The sequence below is a fragment of the Hypanus sabinus genome, chromosome 21 (assembly GCF_030144855.1).
Source record: "Hypanus sabinus isolate sHypSab1 chromosome 21, sHypSab1.hap1, whole genome shotgun sequence".
Taxonomy (NCBI): Eukaryota; Metazoa; Chordata; class Chondrichthyes; order Myliobatiformes; family Dasyatidae; genus Hypanus; species Hypanus sabinus.
The window spans coordinates 52142142-52161211 of NC_082726.1; positions in this window are offsets into that span (position 1 = coordinate 52142142).

Genomic DNA, 19070 nt, shown 5'->3' on the forward strand with positions numbered 1-19070 from the left:
CTTTGACTTTGACAATATGTTATGTTCCTTCTAAACCACTTGTTGAACTTGCTGCTAACTGACTGCGATTCATGCTCAGTAACACCCAGAACCTAATGTACTCCATTCATCTGCAGCCTTTCTCCACTTAGATAATAATCTGTCTTTAGATTCCTCTTCCTCTCATAAAACCTGAATTATGAACTAAATTATCTTCCTGTTGCCACTCAATGCTGGCGGCTGCCAGACCCTTGCCCTTAACCACTGGTTACTGGCACCATGACCAATAACCGACTAACCACATGTGGTATACCACCGGGAGACGTTACCATGTGCTGATATCTGACAGTCACATGCTATTTATTGTCACTATCTAATAACTACCAATAACGAGTCATACACCATCATTGTTACAAGCAACAATGGGAGTTAATAACTGCCAGTCACATTCTGTTTACTACCAGGTTGGCACTACAAAAATTCCTGCTAATCATTCATTTTAACAACAAATTGATAAAGCGATTTAATCACTACTCATCACTTGCTATTTATTACCCAAAGACAATACCACCAGTAAACTGGCACTGTGAATTTCTGGCCAGTCACATTCTCCTCACTACTGGAAACTGCTATTGCAACTAATCAGCAGTGGTTATGTGGTGACTCAGAGTCAGTCACTACTTCTGAAGCAGACATAGTGAGGTAATGGCATCTATTGATCTCCTGTTTATCTTCAAAAGCTGCAGCCACAAGCTAATACAACCAGTCCTGTGTTATATGCCTCCTGAAGCAACCATTGTAAACTAATGACCATCAGTCCTCTGCTGTTCACCACTTGCAATCAGCATTGTGAGCCAATATTCCTAAGGGTTTTCTTTCTGTTTTGATGATGTCTGTGAAGAGGAAGAATTTCAGGTTGAATATAGATTCTCTGATATTAAATTGAACCATATTGTTCAGCTGTATTTGAAGTGAAGCCAGCACTGTGAGTTTATAACTTCTGATCACCTTCTATTTTCCTCCTGCGTTTGTGTTGTGAACTGTTAACCACAGACTGGCCACCATTTGAAGTCAGCAAGGTGAGCTAACCATTGACAATCATGTGTTGTTTCCAACCTGAAGTCTGTACCTCGAGCTCATGACCAACAGACACACGTTCTTGACCAGCTTTAGTCAGTGTTCTAAGTTAGTAATCCCGAGTAAAGTGTTGCTTAATGCTTGAACGTTGTGAAACAATTTAATAGTCGGGCATGTGCTGTTAGTGATTTCAACTTCAGACACAAACTATAGTCACTAGTCATATACTGGTTCGAATCAGATTCAGAATTGAAATTGTTTTTTATATTTGTAATTTAGATCACCTTGTAGAGATCTGTTTGCATTTTGCGTGAAAGAGTCTTTTTCTGTTGATCAGTGTCAGGAAAAGCCAAATTAAATCCACTGTGATTTAATGTTGTAAAACAATAAAACATGAATACTTCTAAGGGGTGGGGTGAATTCTTTTTATAGGCACTGTAGCCATTTGAATGCAACAGCAGCCACGCCCTGGTGCACCGCTTCGACAGCTGAGGTAAACCAGGTGTGGGTACTTGATGATAAGATAGCGACATGCCTGCCCTAGCATGCAAAGTCAGCTCCAGCAGACTGGGCAGATGAGATCTACAATGAGTTTCAGTGGCTAGGAAGGCAGCTCTGCAATGCTTCATGGAGAGTTAAGGGCAGGACAAGGCACAGAAGATGTCATGGCCGTCCACTGCAAACAAGGACCCCAGTTTGGGACGCTTGCTCGTACCACTGGACTCAGACTCCTGAGGTCGAGAGAGTGGAACTGCCCCGGTGCAACGGGTTTTCAACAGTAAAAACTCTCCCTCACAGGTTCCCTGGCATGGTTCAGTATGATGAACCACCGCCATGTATTACAGTCACGTCTACCAGGAGAGAGTCAATATCTCTGCAATGTGAACAGAGAGAGTGCAGAGCAGGCAGACAATAAGGTAGATGGCAATGATGAGGTAAATTGTAAGGACAAGAGTCCATCTTATCGTACATGGGGAATGTTCAGTAGTCTTATATGAGTGGGATAGAAATTGTCCTTGAGTCTGGTGGTATGTCCTTTCAAACGTTTGTACCTTCTGCTTGAAGGGAGGGTGAAGAGAAGTGAATGTATGAGGTGGGAGTGGCCTTTGATTATGTTGACTACTTTTCCAAGGCAGAGAATGGCAGGTTTTCATAATGCATTGATCTGTGTACACAACACTCTGCATTTCCTTGCAGCCTTGGGCAGAGCTCTTGCCACACCGTCATGATACATCCAGGTGGGATGCTTTCTGTAGGACATTGATAAAAATTGGTGAGGGTCAATGCAGACATGCTGAATTTCCTTAAACTCCTGAGGAAGTAGAGGAACTGATGGCTAGACCAGGACAAGCTACTGGTGATATTTGTACCCAGAAACTTGAAAATCACAAACTCCTTCACCTCAGTGACATTGACGTAGGCAGCAGAATGTTCTAAGCCCCCTTCATGAAGTCAATGACCAGCTCTCCTGTTTTGCTGACATTGAGAGAAAGGTTGATGCCATGACTTCCATCTCCATCTCCTTCCTGTGCTCTGTCTCATCACTACCTAAGATATGGCCCACTAAGGAGATATCCATTGCAAACTTGTAGGTGGAGCTAGAGCAGAATCAGGCATCTTGTGAGTGTACAGGGAGTAAACTAGAGGGCTGAGGAGGCAGCCTTGTAGGGCACCACGTTTGAGGATAATCATGGTGAGGGGTTGCTGATTGTGGTTGGTCAGGGAGTTAAGGATCCAGTCGCAAGGGGAGCTGGGGAGTTGCAGGCCCAGGTGTTTGGAAATAAGTTTGCTTGGAACTATGGTATTGAAGGCAGAGTTGTAATCGGTTAATAGTAACTTGACATAGGTGTCTTTGTTATCCAGATGCTCCTGAAATGAGTGTAGGGCAAGGAAGACTGCATTTACCATATGCCTGTTGCAGCAGCAGGCAAATTGCAGTGGGCTGAAGTTGCTTTGGAGGCTGGCAGCACACCAGTCACCTGCTGTTATCACTGTTAACCACCTGAAGCCCGCTCTGCTTGCTTATAATGGCCCATCATGTCCTCTTTAGCCATGTAATGGTAGAATAATAATTGTTAGGTTTGCTGTTCACTATCTAAATTATGGTGCAAGCTAATAACTGTGGGCTAATAACTGCCAGTAACATGCTGTTAATCACCAGAGGACAAGATTGAAAGCAAGAATGTAATGGCCACGTGCTGTTTCACAACTGAATCCGGTGCTGAGACATTGTAATTGCATTCATCTACTGTAAGCCAAGAAAAGGTTACACACCAATGAACACCAGTTACAGTCACTGACTGGTTAGTACCTGTGGTCTTGCTACGAGTTGATAATTATCAATGATGGCCTGGTCATCACCAGAACACGTAACTGCTTGTCTGAAGCTGTTTATTGCCTGAAGCCCTGCTGTATGCTAGTAAACACAGGTCACATGCTGACAACAAGCTAACAACCGCCAGTCACATCTTACACCCAGTGGCCACTTCATTAAGTACCCCCTGTACCTAATAAGGTGGCCACTGAGTGTATGGTCGTGGTCTTCCACTGAAGCCCATCCACTTCACGGTTTGACCTGTTGTGCATTCTTCTGCACATCGCTGTTGTAATCCGTGGTTATTTGGGTTACTGTCGTCTTCCTGTCAGCTTGAACTGGTCTGGCCATTCTCCTCTGACCTCTCATTAACGAGGCAATTTCACCCACAGAACTGCTGCTTACTGGATTTTTTTTTTTGTTTTTCGCTCCATTCTCTGTAAACTCTAGAGATTGTTGGGTGTGAAAATCTCAGGAGATCAGCAATTTCTCAGATACTTAAATGAACCTGACAGTCATTCTAAGGTCAAAGTCACTTAGATCCTATTTCTTGCCCATTCTGACATCTAATAATCTCCATTAATGAGTTATTGACCACCAAAAGCCAACGAATAATAATAACAAGTCACGTGTTCCATACTGTGGCGGCATGGTAGCGTAGCAGTTAGCCTAATGCTTTACAGCACCAGCAACCTGGGCTCAGTTCCCACTGCTGCCTGTAAGCAGTTTGTACGTTCTCCCTGTGAACATGTGGCTTTCCTCCGAGTGCCCTGGCTTCCCCCTACCTTCCATAGTTAGGTTTAGTGAGTTGTGGGCATACTACGTTGGTACCAGAAATGTGGTGACATTTGTGGGCTGCCCAACACAGTCCTTGATTATTTGATTTGATGCAAACGACGCATTTCACTTCTAAATATATATAACAAATAAAGCTAATCTGATCTTAAATCTGCAATTGCTAGTAGTTAACTTGTATACAGCAAGCAACATATCTCATGGTTATTAAATTAGGTTATGGCATTAATGCTTGATTTGGATGCTAAACAGCATTGCCTGACCTGCTGAATGACTGCAACATTTATTCCTTTTATTCCAGCATTCCAGCCTCTGCACACTTTTGATCTATCCATGATTGGTAGTCAATAGTTTGTATCTTGGCTTCAAATGGTAAACAGCACGACTGCCTGTTATTAGCTCAGTTTGCTGTTTTCACAAGATAAACAGCATGAGACTGGTAGTCATTATCTCACGTGCCAGCTCCAGTTAGTTAGTGATTTGTAAAGTGGCAGTAATTAGTTTCTGGCATAGCTTCAGGTGGTAAACAGAGTGACTGATGGTTATTGGCTTGCAGTGCCATTCTCAGATTGTAAATAGCATGTGACTGGAGGCTATTGGAGCATGTGACTGGAGCGCTTGATGGCTCTGGTCCTGTATTCACAGGAATTCAGACATAACCTAGTTGAAACATTGAAGGGTGAAGGATCTTGATAGTGGATATCGAGAGGATGTTTCCTATGGTGGAAGAGTCTAGGACCAGAGGACACAACCTCAAAATAGAGGGGTGTCCTCTTAGAAAGGAGACGAGGAGGAATTTCTTTAGCCAGAGAGTGGTGAATCTGTGAAATTCATTGCCACAGGTGGCTGTGGAGGCCAAGCCTTTACGAATATTTAAGGCAGAGTTTGATAGATTCTTGATTGGTCAAGTCATGAAGCGATGTGGGGAGAAGGCAGGAGATTGGGGTTGAGAGGATTAATGAATCAACCACGATGAAATGGCAGAGCAGACACCATAGGCTAAATGGCCTAATTCTGTTCCTATATCTTATGATGCTATGTTTATGGGCTCTAATATCAGGAGGAGGCCAGGAACTGGGGTTGAGGAGGAGAAGAAAAAAGGATCAGCCATGATTGAATGGCGGAGCAGACTCGACGGGCCAGAGGGCCTAATTCTGCTCCTATATCTTATGGTCTAATAACTGCCATATGCTTTAATGGTTAACAGTACATGACAGGAGGACTTTCAACCTATGGTAAACAGCATGTGGCTTATAATTGTTACCTGAAAGCTCTGGCTACTGGTTTCATGTGACCAGTGTCTGTAGCTCGTGCTCGTGTGAGTCCGGAAGTCTGGAAATTGAGCCCTTTTTAGTCATCGCTGGTGCTGTAAAGCATTGCAATTACCAATACGCTATCTGTCACATGTTATTAATGATTAGAAAAAGTGCACAGCAAGGAAATGCGTTTTTATTTATTGAGATACAGCATGGAATAGGTCCTTCTGGCCCTTTGAGCTGTGCCACCCAGCAATCCCCCGATTTAATTCCAGCCTGATCGCTGGACAGTTTATTATGACCAATTAACCTACCAATTGGTACGTCTTTCGTCTGCGTGAGGGAACTAGAGCAACTGGAGGAAACCCACACAGTCAATGGGAGAATATACAAACTCTTTAGAGGCAGCGGTGGGAATTGAACCTGGCCTGTACTGTAAAATGTTGTGCTAGCCACTACACGGTCATAATATACACAAGTTGCATGCTGTTTATTGTCTGAAGCCATCACAAAACCACATTGAAGCCTCAGTTTTACCTCCTCCCCAAGATCCACAAGCCTGACTATCCCGGTAGACTCGTAGTTTCGGCCTGCTCCTGCCCAACCAAACTTGTATCTGCCTACCTGGACTCCATTTTGTCACCCATAGTTCAGTCCCTCCCCACCTACATCCGGGACACTTCCCATGCCCTCCGCCTCTTCAATAACTTCCAGTTCCCCGGTCCCGACCGCTTCATTTTCACTATGGATGTCCAATCCTTATACACTTGCATTCCCAATCAAGAAGGCCTCAAAGCCCTCCGCTGCTTTCTTGACAATAGATCTCACCAGTTCCCCACCACCACCACCCTCCTCCAGTTGGCAGAACTGGTACTCACACTTAATAACTTCTCTTCCTTCAGACCAAGGGTGCAATATACTGGTACTGCTCCCCAACTTTTCCTTCGCTACATTAACAACTGGATTTGTGTTGCTTCCTGCTCCCATGCTGAGCTCATCAAATTCATCGACTTTGCCTCTAACTTCCCCCCAGCCCTCAAATTCACTTAGTCCATCTCAGACACTTCTCTCCCCTTTCTCAATCTCTCGGTCTCCATCTCTGGAGACAGACTGTCCACTGACATCTTCTATAAACCCACTGACTCTCATAACTACCTCAACTATACCTCCTCCCACTCTGCCGCATGCAAAAATGCTATTCCCTATTCCCAGTTCCTCTGTCTCCACTGCATCTGCTCCCAGGATGAGGCTTTCCGTTCCAGGACATCTCAAATGTCCTCTTTCTTTAAGGATTGTGGTTTCCCTTCTGCCATCATCAATTATGCCCTCACCTGCATCTCCATTTCCCACACTTCGGCCCTCACCCTATCTTCCCGTCGCCACAACAGGGACTGTGTTCCCCTTGTCTTCACCTACCACCCCATCAGCCTCCGGATCCAGCACATTATCCTCCGCAACTTCTGCCATCTTCAACAGGACCCCACCACTAAGCACATCTTTCCCTCTCTACCCCCTCTGCTTTCCACAGGGATCGTTCCCTCCGCGACTCCCTGATCCACACGTCCCTCCCCACAGATTTCCCATCTGGTACTTATTCCTGCAAGCGTAAGTGCTACACCTGTCCCTACATCTCTTCTCTTACCACTATTCAGGGCCCCAAACAGTCCTTCCAGATAAGGCAACATTTTACTTGTGAATTTTGTGGGGTCATCTATTGCATCTGGTGCTCACAGTGCGGCCTCCTCTACGTTGGTGAGACCCGACACAGATTGGGGAACCGCTTCGTCGAGCACCTCTGCTCCATCCGCCACAACAGACAGGATCTCCCAGTTGCCACCCATTTCAACCCTGCTTCACATTCCCATTCGGATATGTCCATACATGGCCTCCTCTTCTGCCATGATGAGGCCAAACTCAGGGTGGAGGAGCAACACCTCATATACCATCTGGGGTAGTCTCCAACCCCTTGGCATAAACATTGAAGTCTCCAACTTCTGGTAATTCCCTCCCCCTCCCTTCCCCCATCCCAGTTTCACTCTGCCTCCTCTTCCAGCTGCCTATCACCTCCCTCATGATTCTTCCTTCTTCTATTACCCACATAGTGCTTTCCCCTTACATTCCTTCTTCACCTTTTCTATCTATCCCCTCCCTGCTTCCCCTCCCCGACCCCTTGATCTTTCCCCTTACTGGTTTTTCACCTGGCATTTTCCCCCTCCCTCCACCTTCTTTATAGGGCTCCTGCCCCCTCCCTCTTCAGTCCTGATGAAGGGTCTCGGCCCGAAATGTTGACTGTTCTTTTCCACAGATGCTGCCCGACCTGCTGAGTTCATCCAGTGTGTTGAGTGTGTTGCTTTGACCCCAGCATCTGCAGGGTATTTTGTGTTCACAATAACCATTAGTCACATGCTAGTTAGCATCTAAACCTCACACTATAAATAACTCTGAGCTGCTAACCACCACTCAAGTGTGGTTTACTACCTCGGTGCCATGAGCGAATAATTACCAGTCAGTCGCTATTGAAGATATGACACTGGTGGTGTTAGCTAATGGCTATTTAATAATTGTTACCTGGGTACTGTCTTATCACCTGAAACCGATAAAACAGTTAAATATTAAATATTGTATTGATTCAAACTTATAATGATATGTTAACCAACTGAAGCCTTCTCAACAAGATAATGAACAGGGCACCCAGTTCAAAGAAGAATCCCAACAATGATTCCAGAACTGAATGAGGGGTGATCTATTTAAATGTTGAAAAGCCTCGATGGAGTGGATGTGGAGAGGTTGTTTCCCATGGTGGGGAAGTCCAGAACCAGAGGACAAAACCTCAGAACAGAGGGATGTCCTTTTAGACTGGAGCTGAAGAGGAATTTCTTTAGCTAGTCAGTGATGAGTCTATGGAATTTGTTGACACAGGCAGCTGTGGAGGCCACGCTTTATGAATATTTAAGGCAGAGGCTGATGGATTCATGACTGGTCAAGCCATGAAGCAATAAGGGGAGAAGGATGATATGGGGTTGAGAGGAATAACGAATCAGCTATGATGAAATGGCAGAGCAGATTTCATAGGCCAAATGGCCTAATTCTGCTCCTATAAGTTATGGTCTATGGTCTTATGCTCTTTTCTCATTAATACCATCAGGGAGGAGGTACAAGAGCCTGAAAACACAGTCGATGTTTTAGAAACAACTTCTTCCCCTCGGCCATCAGATTTCTGAACAGACCATGAACCCATGAACACTACCTCACTATGGTACTCTCTTTTTGCACGGCTTATTTTTGTAGATTTCTTACTATAACTTATACTATTTTTACGTATTGCACGATACTGCTGCCGCAAAGCCACACATTTCAGAATATATTTCAGTGATAATAAACCTGATTCTGATGACCACCAAACATGTGGTATTAACCAAATGAAGCTAGTACCATAACCTAATTAACTGCAAGTTATGTGCTGCTAATGATCAGAAGATGATGCTCTGGCTTGTCCCTACCACAAACTAATAATTGTCTGTCTTGTGCTTTTCTTTTTAATTTCCTGGTGCTGCCAGTTAACAATTAACGGTCATGTCCAGTTTATCAACTGAACCAGTAACACAAGTTAATAACTGGCAGTCACCCCCTACTTACCAGCTCCAGCTCCAAGCAGTGGGGCTCTTTTTGCCGTGGCTGTTGGTGTTCAGTATTGTTCTGTCGAACATTGTGGGCATGCTATGCTGCCACTGGAATATGTGGGAATACTTGCAGTCTGTCACAACCACATCCATAGGTTGTGTTGGTTGTGAGCACAAGTAACCAACACAACTTATCTATGTTTTAATGTACAAGGGAAAATTAAATCTGAACCTGAATCTGAAGCTGAATTTGAGCTTTTACTATGAGCTAATAAACGAGCAGACTCATGCTGTGTACAGCCTGAAGTTTACACTGGGAGATTAAAGCCACCAATAAGATGTTGTTGACATGACGATACTGATGGTTATCATGTTACGTTGGTGCCACAATCCGATAACCATCAGTTGCATCCTCCTTACCATCCTAAATCAGTGATACAAACTAAAAACAACTCCCCAACCCCCAGCCCAAAGCATACTACCAGCAGAGCCTGTACTCTAGTTCGTCAGCTTATCAACTGAGAGTTCATAACCATAAGAGCAGAATTAGACCATTCAGCCCATCGAATCTGCTCTAACATTTGATCATGGCTGATTTATTTAACCCCAATCTCTTGCCTTCTCCCCATATTCTTAGATGCCCTTACTAATCAAGAACCTGTCAACCTCCACTTTTAGTATACCCACACACAGCTGTCTGTGGCAATGAATTCCACAGATTCACCACCCTCTGGCTAAAGAAATTCCTCCTCATCTCTGCTCTAAAGAGATATCCTAATATTCTGAAGCTGTGCCTTTGAGTCCTACACCCCTCCACTATAGGAAATACCTTTTCCATGTCCACTCTGTCTATGCCTTTCAATAATTGATGGGATTGAATGAGATTCATTACTGCTCCCCCCCCCCCACCTCCCAATTCATCATAACTGCGACGAATACAGGCCCAGAGCCATCAACACTCCTCATATGTTAAACTTCTCATTCTCAGTATCATTTTTGTGCACCACCATCTAATGCAGTATACCACATGAAGGTGGAAAGATGAGCTTATAGATGCAAGTCGTATACTGTTTACCACCTTAAGCTAAAGCCACAGGCTGGTCACCTGTCATTTAACAACTAAAACCAGCAATGTTAACTGACAATCATCATTTGGGATCTGTTTCCCACCTGAAGCTATGCCTCCAGCTAATGACTACCAGCCGCACACTACTTACCAGCTAAAGCCCACACTGAGAGCTATAAGCTATTTGTCATCTGCCTGAAGTCAGACCCCAAGTTAATAGCTGCTAATCATTTGTTGCTTACCACTTAAAATTGATGACATGGCCTAATAACCACTAGTTATGTGTTGGTTACCACCTAAAGTGGTACTCCATGTTAATAAAAACCAGTTTATCAGTGCAAACTAAAATTAAACACACTCGTTTTAACAGTGCCAAAGTTCAATATTCAAAGTAGATGTATTCACTGAATAATAAGTATACCATTTTCAAAGCCATTGTGGGGGTGACCTCCCAGGGAAATGCCATGGAGACCAGATTACTGGCACTGAATATGGGTCTGTGGTGCAGAAGGAAAGAGGGAGAAGAGGGGAGCAGTAGTGATAGGGGACTCAATAGTCAGAGCAACAAACAGGAGATTCTGTGGATGTGAACGGGACATCCAGATGGTAAATTGCCTCCCAGGTGCCAGGGTTAGAGATATCTTAGATCATGACCACAGCATTTTGGAGGGGGAGGGAGAGCAGCCAGATGTCTTGGTACATATTGGTGTAGGTCCTGAATTAGGTAATGACCTAATTACCTATTAGGTAATAGGTAATGACATAGGTCCTGAAGAGAGAATTTAGAGAGCCAGGCAGAAAGCTGAGAAGCAGGACCTCCAAGGTAGTAATTTTGGGATTGCTATCTGAGGGGAGAAACAAGATGATTGGCAGATAAATACGTGACTAAGAAGCTGGTGCATGGGGTAGGGCTTCAGATTCTTGGATCATTGGGATCTCATCTGAGGGAGGTATGACCTCTACAAAAGTGACGGATTACACCTGAATATGAGGGGAGGGGGGAAACCAATATTCTTGCAGGCAGGTTTGTTAGGGCTGTTGGGGATGGTTTAAACAAATTTGGCAGGGAGTTGGGAACCGGAGTGAAGGGACTCGGGATAGGACGGATGGTAAAAAGCAAAGATAGCATGCAATCAGACTGTCAGGAATGGCAGACAGATGATAGAACAAGATTGCAGGGTGAGTATCAGTGCGTTGCGGATGCAAAATCAAAAAGGTTAGCAAATACAGTAATCAACATGATATATTTCAATGCACAGAGAGTAAGAAATAAGGTGAATGTTCTTGTTGCACTATTGCAGATTGTTAGGTATGATGTTGTGGTCATCATGGCTGAAAGATGGTGATAGTTGGGAGCTGAATGTCCAAAGTTACACATTATATCGGAGGGTTAGGAAGGTAGACAGAGGGTGTGGCATGGCTCTGCTGGTAAAGAATGGCATCAAAACAGTAGAAAGATGTAACATATGTAAAGGGGGGGGGGGTTTCTTCTTTTTTCTTTGTTACTGTTTACAGGTTTCTTTGTTTTGTTTACAGGAATGTTTCTTTGTTGCGAGAGAGTGCTGGAAGCTTGTTTGTTAAAATTTACTGATAACGAAAATGGTATTCCTTTGTAAGCCAAATGGGGATTAATGTTCTTTCTTCTGAGTCTGTAAGCTTTTGTTGACGGGCTTTTGGGCAGATCGGCACGAGGGGGTCGAGAGAGAGGTCGCAATGCTGTAAGCTGGGTGAGGAACGGACCCCAAGCGGGGGTCCGAGGCCCGGAGGTACTCCGAGGAGGGGGGATGAAGCTAGATGTGCTTGGTTGACCACTCGGAGGGCCCTGAGCTGCGAGTCGAGGAGTTCGGAGGGGATTGAATGGTGGCCAGAAGATTTCAGTAATTGAGCTCCAACGGTTGTGCACGAAGTGGTTTGGACTTTGATAAGTTTGGCGCCTTTTCTTTATTTTTTTCTCTTCATATATACTGTATTGTTATTAATCACTTAGTTATAGTAACCTTTATAAATCGTACTCATTTAATCGCTTATGGTGTACTGTCTGTTTTTGGGCGAGGCGGGGACATCACACAGCATCCACACAAGCTGATTACCCAGTTTGGCGGGGCCGAAGGCTCCTCCCCCTAGACGGAAACGAGCTGAGTGAGCCTGAGGCGACCCAGGGGGTTACATTGTGGGGGCTTGTCCGGGATTGATTTCTGTGGAAGCTGTGTGATCACCCTCTTTAAATTGTGTCTGCGGCGAAGAGCTGGTGTGCCTTTGTGGGTGTGTGATTGCTGGTTATCACTGCGTGTGTGTTGGGTGGGGTGGCTGCTGTTGGTAGCCTGGAGGTCGTTGTTCGAGTTCCGACTAGTGGTGACGAAATGGTGGTGGGACCATGGGTTGTCCGTACTGTTTGGAGAGTGAGGAGTGAAAGGTTGGGATGTTTCAGCAGTGGTGAGCTCCGCCCGGTTGTTGGAATAATGTCCAGCCCTAAAGGGGCGGAGGCATGGGCGGAGCGGACCCCTCAGTTGTTAGGTGAGTGGCAGTGATTGGCTGAGGGAAAGCGACAGGGACGGGTTGAAAGATTGAGTAGGCGGGCTGGTGACTTTGTTAGAACTGTCCGGCGCAATTACCTCGAAGTGATAGCTGCCAGTTCTGGGAAAGTGTGGGAAAATGTGTTTGGTTCGACTGGAAGTCAAATGCCACAGCTGGGGGGCTTATCATATCCGTGGCAGGAGATTGGTGGGAAGTTTTTAGAGTATCCCTTTTTGCCTAGGGGGGCAGATAAATTGCTTGTGGTGCCAAGGGGATCTGTCAAGGGGATCAGTTGTTCCGTTGATTTGAGAGGTGTCGGGAAACTTAGAGGAGGCCCAATGGGGGAACGGCTTGGGGTCTCTGGGGGAGCACGTTCACAGCAATGTACCAACGAACTCCCGAAAGGAGCAGACCCTATTCCTGAAGGCTTAGAGGGGCCACGCGCACAGGTGTTGTTACGGATGGATGGAAGTCAAGTTAAAGCCATCCTCGGCACTGGGGCGCCGGTTAAGTTGCTGTACAGTTTGTTTCATAACCGTTATTGGAAGCATTTACCCTTGACGACATTGAGGACACTGGAGGTTCGGGGTACCAGTGCTGGTGATTATCCAGACTACGGTTGTTGGTCAGTGAAAATGGAGGCAAATGTGGAGGAGACTGAGGTTCATGAATCATTAATGCTGATGTGTCCGGACCCTGTTGAGACGGGCAGCGTTTCTGTTCTAGAGAGAACCAATATCCTGCCGGTGCGCTTGGGGGCCTGCCCGGAGGAGGCGGGTGAGTGCTGTTTGGAGGCATTGTCGATGCACCCAGAGTTTCGAGCTGCTTGTGCGGACGTGTGTAGCAGCATTGTGCTGATGCTGAATTCAAACAAGAGCCAGTGGTGGTACAGCCTGGGGGAAGTATCGAGGGTGAGACCCTCTTAGTGGATGCTGCGAAATACCACGAGGGAGGGGAGTTGACTGCTGAAGACACCTCGGAGAGAGAGAGGTTGCGGCGACTGGCCCCTACAGCCGTGGAAGACGTAGGCAGCGTGTGTGTGGATTATATTGCGCTGAAGAGGCGCACTGTCAGTGACCAGAATATGGCCCTGAGGGCCAAAGAGGCGATGGCCTGACTGAGTGGTGTGAAGTGGTTTAAGGTGCTGGATCTGAAGAGTGGATGTTGCCAGATCCCGATGAGTGGGGCCGACAAGGAGAAGACGGCCGTTATAAATTCCCTAGAAGTCTTCGGGTCCGAAAAGATGCCACAGGGCATATCTGGAGCCCTTGCAACCTTCCTGCGGGGCAGGTGGAAGACCATAGGGGATGTGGAGGCATTTGGAGTTTTGGTGTATGTGGATGATCTCTTGGTATTTGGATTTGCCTCAGGAGAATATGAAGTGAGGTTGTTGCAGGAACAGCTGAGAACTACCGAGTTAAAAGTGTTTTCTAGACACGTGCCAGGGCTGGCGAAGGTCGCAGCTAGCTTTTGTTGACGGGCTTTTGGGCAGATCGGCGCGAGGGGGTCGAGAGAAAGGATGCAATGCTGTAAGCTGGGCGAGGAACGGACCCCAAGTGGGGGTCCGAGGCCCGGAGGTACTCCGAGGAGGGGGGATGAAGCTAGAAGTGCTTGGTTGACCACTCGGAGGGTCCTGAGCTGCGAGTCGAGGAGTTCGGAGGGTTCTGTGCTGCGAGTCGAGGAGTTCGGAGGGTCCTGAACTGCGAGTCGAGGAGTTCGGAGGGCCCTGAGCTGCGAGTCGAGGAGTTCGGAGGGGATCGAATGGTGGCCAGAAGACTTCCGAAATTGAGCTCCAACAGTTGTGCATGAAGTGGTTAGTGGTTTGACTTTGATAAGTTTGGCGCCTTTTCTTTTTATCCTTATATATATATTGTATTGCCTACTACTCTTTTAATTTTAGTAAACTCTTTAAAGTGTATTTCATAACGGTATTTGTTGTGGGTTTGATACTGTTGGCGGGCACGAGGCATAAACTCGATTCTCACAGCACCTGCGTGTACGGGAGGTGGGTTGGTGAGTGGCTGGAACTCCATTTCCCCTAGACATATACCAGCCTGTTGGGTAAGTGTTACACATAGGATCGGAAGATGTTGAATCCTTAAGAGCTGAGCTAAGAAACTACAAGGGTAAAAGGACCCTGATGGCAGTTATATACAGGTCTCCCAACAGTACCTGGGACGTAAACTAAATATTGCAACAGGAAATAGAAGAGGCATGTCAAGAGGGCAATGGTATGATAGTCATGGGAGATTTTACCATGCAGATCGATTGGGAAAATCAGGTCTATAATGGATCTCAAGAGAGTGAGCTTGTTTGATGCCTACAAGATGGCCTTTTTAGAGCAGTTTGCCAATGAGCTTACTAGGGGATCAGCTAGACTGGATTGGGTATTATCTAATGAACCAGAGGTGATTAGGGAGCTTAGGAAACAGTGATCACAATATGATTGAGTTCAAATTGAAATTTGATAAGAGAAAGTAGAGTATCACATAGCAGTATTTCAGTGGAGTAAAGGGAATTACAGTTGCATGAGGGATAAGGAGATGGCAGATGAACTAAATGAGTATGTTGCATCAGTCTTCACTATGGAAGATACTAACAGTATGCCAGATATTGAAGGAAGATATGTGAGTGTAGTTACTATTACAAGGGAGAAGGTACTCAAAAAGCTGAAAGACCTAAGGGTACATGAGTTACCCGGGCCAGATGAACTGCACACTAGAGTTCTGAAAGAGGTAGTGGTGGAGACTATGGAGGCATTAGTAATGATCTTTCAGAAATTATTGGAATCTGGCATGGTGCCAGAGGACTGGAAAATTACAAATGTCACTCCACTCTTTAAGAAAGGAGAAAGGCAGCAGAAAGGAAATTATAGACCAGTTAGCATGGTCTAAGTGGTTGGAAAAATGTTAAGAGTCAATTGATAAGGATGAGGTTATGGAGTATTTGATGACACAGGATAAGACAGGACAAAGTTAGCATGGTTTCCTTAAGAGAAAATCCTGCCTGATGAACTGGTGGAATTCTTTGAGGAGATTACCTATAGGATAGATAAAGGGGATGTAGTGAATATTGTATATTTGGATTTTCAGAAGGCCTTTGACAGGACGCCACACATGAGGTTATTTACCAAGCTAAGGGCCCATGACATTACAGCAAAGTTACTGGCATGGTTAGAGCATTGGCTGATAGATAGGAGGCAGTGAGTGAGAATAAAAGGATCCTTGTTTGGTTGGCTGCCAGTGACTAGTGGTCTTCCACAGGGCTTGGTGCTGGGACCATTTCTTTTTATGTTGTGTATCACTGATTTAGATGATGGAATAGACAGCTTTGTTGCCAGGTTAGCAGATGATACAAAGATTGATGGAAGGGCAGGTAGTGTTGAGGAAACAGATAGGCTGCAGAAAGCCTTAGACAGATTAGGAGAATAGGCAAGAAAATGGCAAATGAAACACAATGTTGGAAAATGCATAGTCATGCACTTTGGTAGCAGAAATTAATGTGCAGACTACTTAATAAATGGGAAGAATTTCCAAAAATATGAGATGCCCAAGGGACTTGGGAGGCCTTGAGCAGAATAGCCTAAAGGTTAACTTGTAGGTTGAATTAGTGGTGAGGAAGGGATTCATTCCAAGAAGTCTAGAATACTAGAGTAGGGATGTGATGCTGAGGCTTCATAAGGCACTGGTGAGACCTTGAGTATTGTGAACGGTTTCAGGCTCCTCATCTAAAAAAAGATGAGCTGGCATTGGAGGGGATCCAGAGTAGGTTCACATGGATGATTCCGGAAATGTACGGGTTATCATATAAGGACAATTCGATGGCTCTGGATCTGTACTCACTGGAATATAGAAGGATGAGGGAGGATCTCATTAAAACCTTTCGAATATTGAAAGGCCTAGTCAGAGTAGATGTGGAAAGGATGTTTCCCAATGTTGGAAAGACTAGGACCAGAGGGCATAGCCTCAGGATAGAGCGGTGTCTGTTTAAAACAGAGATGTGGAGAAATTTCTTCACCAGAGGGTGGTGAACTTGTGGAATTTGTTACTACAGGCAGCTGTGGAGGCCAAATCGGTGGGTGTATTTAAGGCAGAAATTGATAGGTTTTTGATTGGACATGGCATAAAAGGTTATGGGGAGAAGACCAAGGAGTGGAGCTGAGGTGGGGAGAAATGGATCAGCCATGATTGAATGGCAGAGCAGAGTTGATGGGCCAGATGGTCTAATTCTGCTCCTACGTCTTAAGGTCTAATTGCCTTTTTATCAAATTACATACTGTATATTTCACCATATACAACCTTGAGATTAATTTTCTTGCAGGAATTCACAGTAAATATAAGAAACAGAATAGATCAATGAAAGACCACACCCAACAAGATGGATAAGCAATGAATTTGCAAAAGACAACGAACTATGCAAATGCAAAAAGAAAAAATATATATAAATAAATAAGCAATAAATATTGAGAACATGAGATGGAAAGTCCTTGAAAGTGAGTCCATAGATTGTGGGGACAGTTCAAGGATCGGGGCAGGTGAAGTTATCCCTTCTAGTTCAAGAGTCTAATATTGAGGGGTAATAACTATTCCTGAACTGGGTGGTGTGGGTCCTGAGGCCCCTATACCTTCTACCTGATGACAGCAGCGAGAAGAGAACATGGCCTGGGTGATGAGTCCTCGATGATGGACACCGCTTTCATGTGACAGCACTCCATGTAGATGTGCCCAATGGTGGAGAGGGATTTACCTGATGGACTGGGCCATATCCACTACCTTTTGTACCAAGAACTAATAGCCACCAGTTCCATACAGTTTACCAGTTGAAGCTTATACTCAGTGATCAAACGGTGTCTCATTTTGTTTATCAATTGAATTCAGCACAGAGAGATAATAACCAAAAACCACATGCTGTTCCCCTCCCTAATAAGCCAGCAATGCCAGCTAGTAACCACCAGTCACCTGCCATTTACCATCTGAAGCTTAACAACTGAAGCTGATACTGTGATCGAATAACCATCAATTACCTGCTGCCTACCAGTCGAAGCCCACACCATAAGCTAATCGCCACTGGTTGCGTGCTGTGTAACATCTGAATCCAGGCCGAGACCAAATAAATATCAGTCATGTGCTGCTTAAACCTCAGGCTGTGCTGTGAGCTAATACCCATCTGTCATGTGCTGTTTGCAACCTGAAGCCATGCAGGGAGCTAATATCTGCTTGTCGTGTGTTGTTAACCACCTGAACCTATGCTGCAAGATAATAATAACCAGTCACGCTTGGTTTACCACCTGCCGATTGCACTGGGAGTGAATAACCATGAAATAATAACTACCAGTGGCCCGCTGCTTACGACCTGAAGGTGGCGCCAAGAGCTAGTAACCACTGGTAACCTATTTACTATCTGAAGCTGGTGTGGTTTTACCAGCGGATACTGTTACAATGAGTTAACAACATCCTTTCCTGTGCTGCCTAGCAACTAAAACTGATGCTGCAGTCTCATAACTAGCAGTCACATGCTGTTTACCAGCTGAAGCCCGCGCCATCATCTGGTAAAGATTTAGAGAGGTTAGCTTTATTTGACATATGCACGTCGAAATATCAAGACGCAATGAAATGTGCCATTTGCAGCAAATCAGCAAGGATGTGCTGAGGGCAGCCAGCAAGTGTCAACACGATTCTGTTGCCAACAGAGCGTGCCCACAACTCACTAACCCTAACCGTTTGGAACTTGGGAGGAACCTGGAGCACCTGGAGGAAACGCACGCAGCTACAAGGAGAACGTGCAAACTCCTTACAGACAGAGCTTGGAATTTAACCCTGATCCATGATCGTTGGCTGGTGATGTGAAGTGACTACCCTGACCACCAAGTATATGGTACTTAGCATCTGAAAACGGTGCTGCAAGCTAATGAAGTCATATAGTGTTTAACATCCAAAGATGGAAAACAAACTAACAACCTGTCTGTTACCTGCCCATCATTGATGTGCTGAATTGGGATGGCTTGCAAAGCAAAATCTTCCACTGCACCTCAGTACATGTGACACCAATAAACCAATTTATAGTTTACTGCAAAGTACTTTAAATGCACTGAAAGGATAAGCAAACTACTACCAGTGTCCTCTCCCAGGACAACTTCCCCAGCACTGAGGCTTTAATTATACACAGTGCGTGGTTTTGGCCTGACCACAGTACTCGTATGCCTGACATCAGACTCACGACACAGGTTGTTTTCCAGTCTCTGTCAAAGGGAGGAATTACCAAATCGGCATTGGAAAAGATGCAAGATGTGCTCAAACCTGCTGGGCAGCCTCCAACCAAATGGCATGAACAAATTTTCAGTAATTTATCCCCCCCTCTTTATCCATCACCCATTCTGACTCCCTTTTTACCCCTTCTCCAAACCTGCCCATCATCTCCCTTTGGTCCCCTCCTCCTTCGCTTTCTCTCAT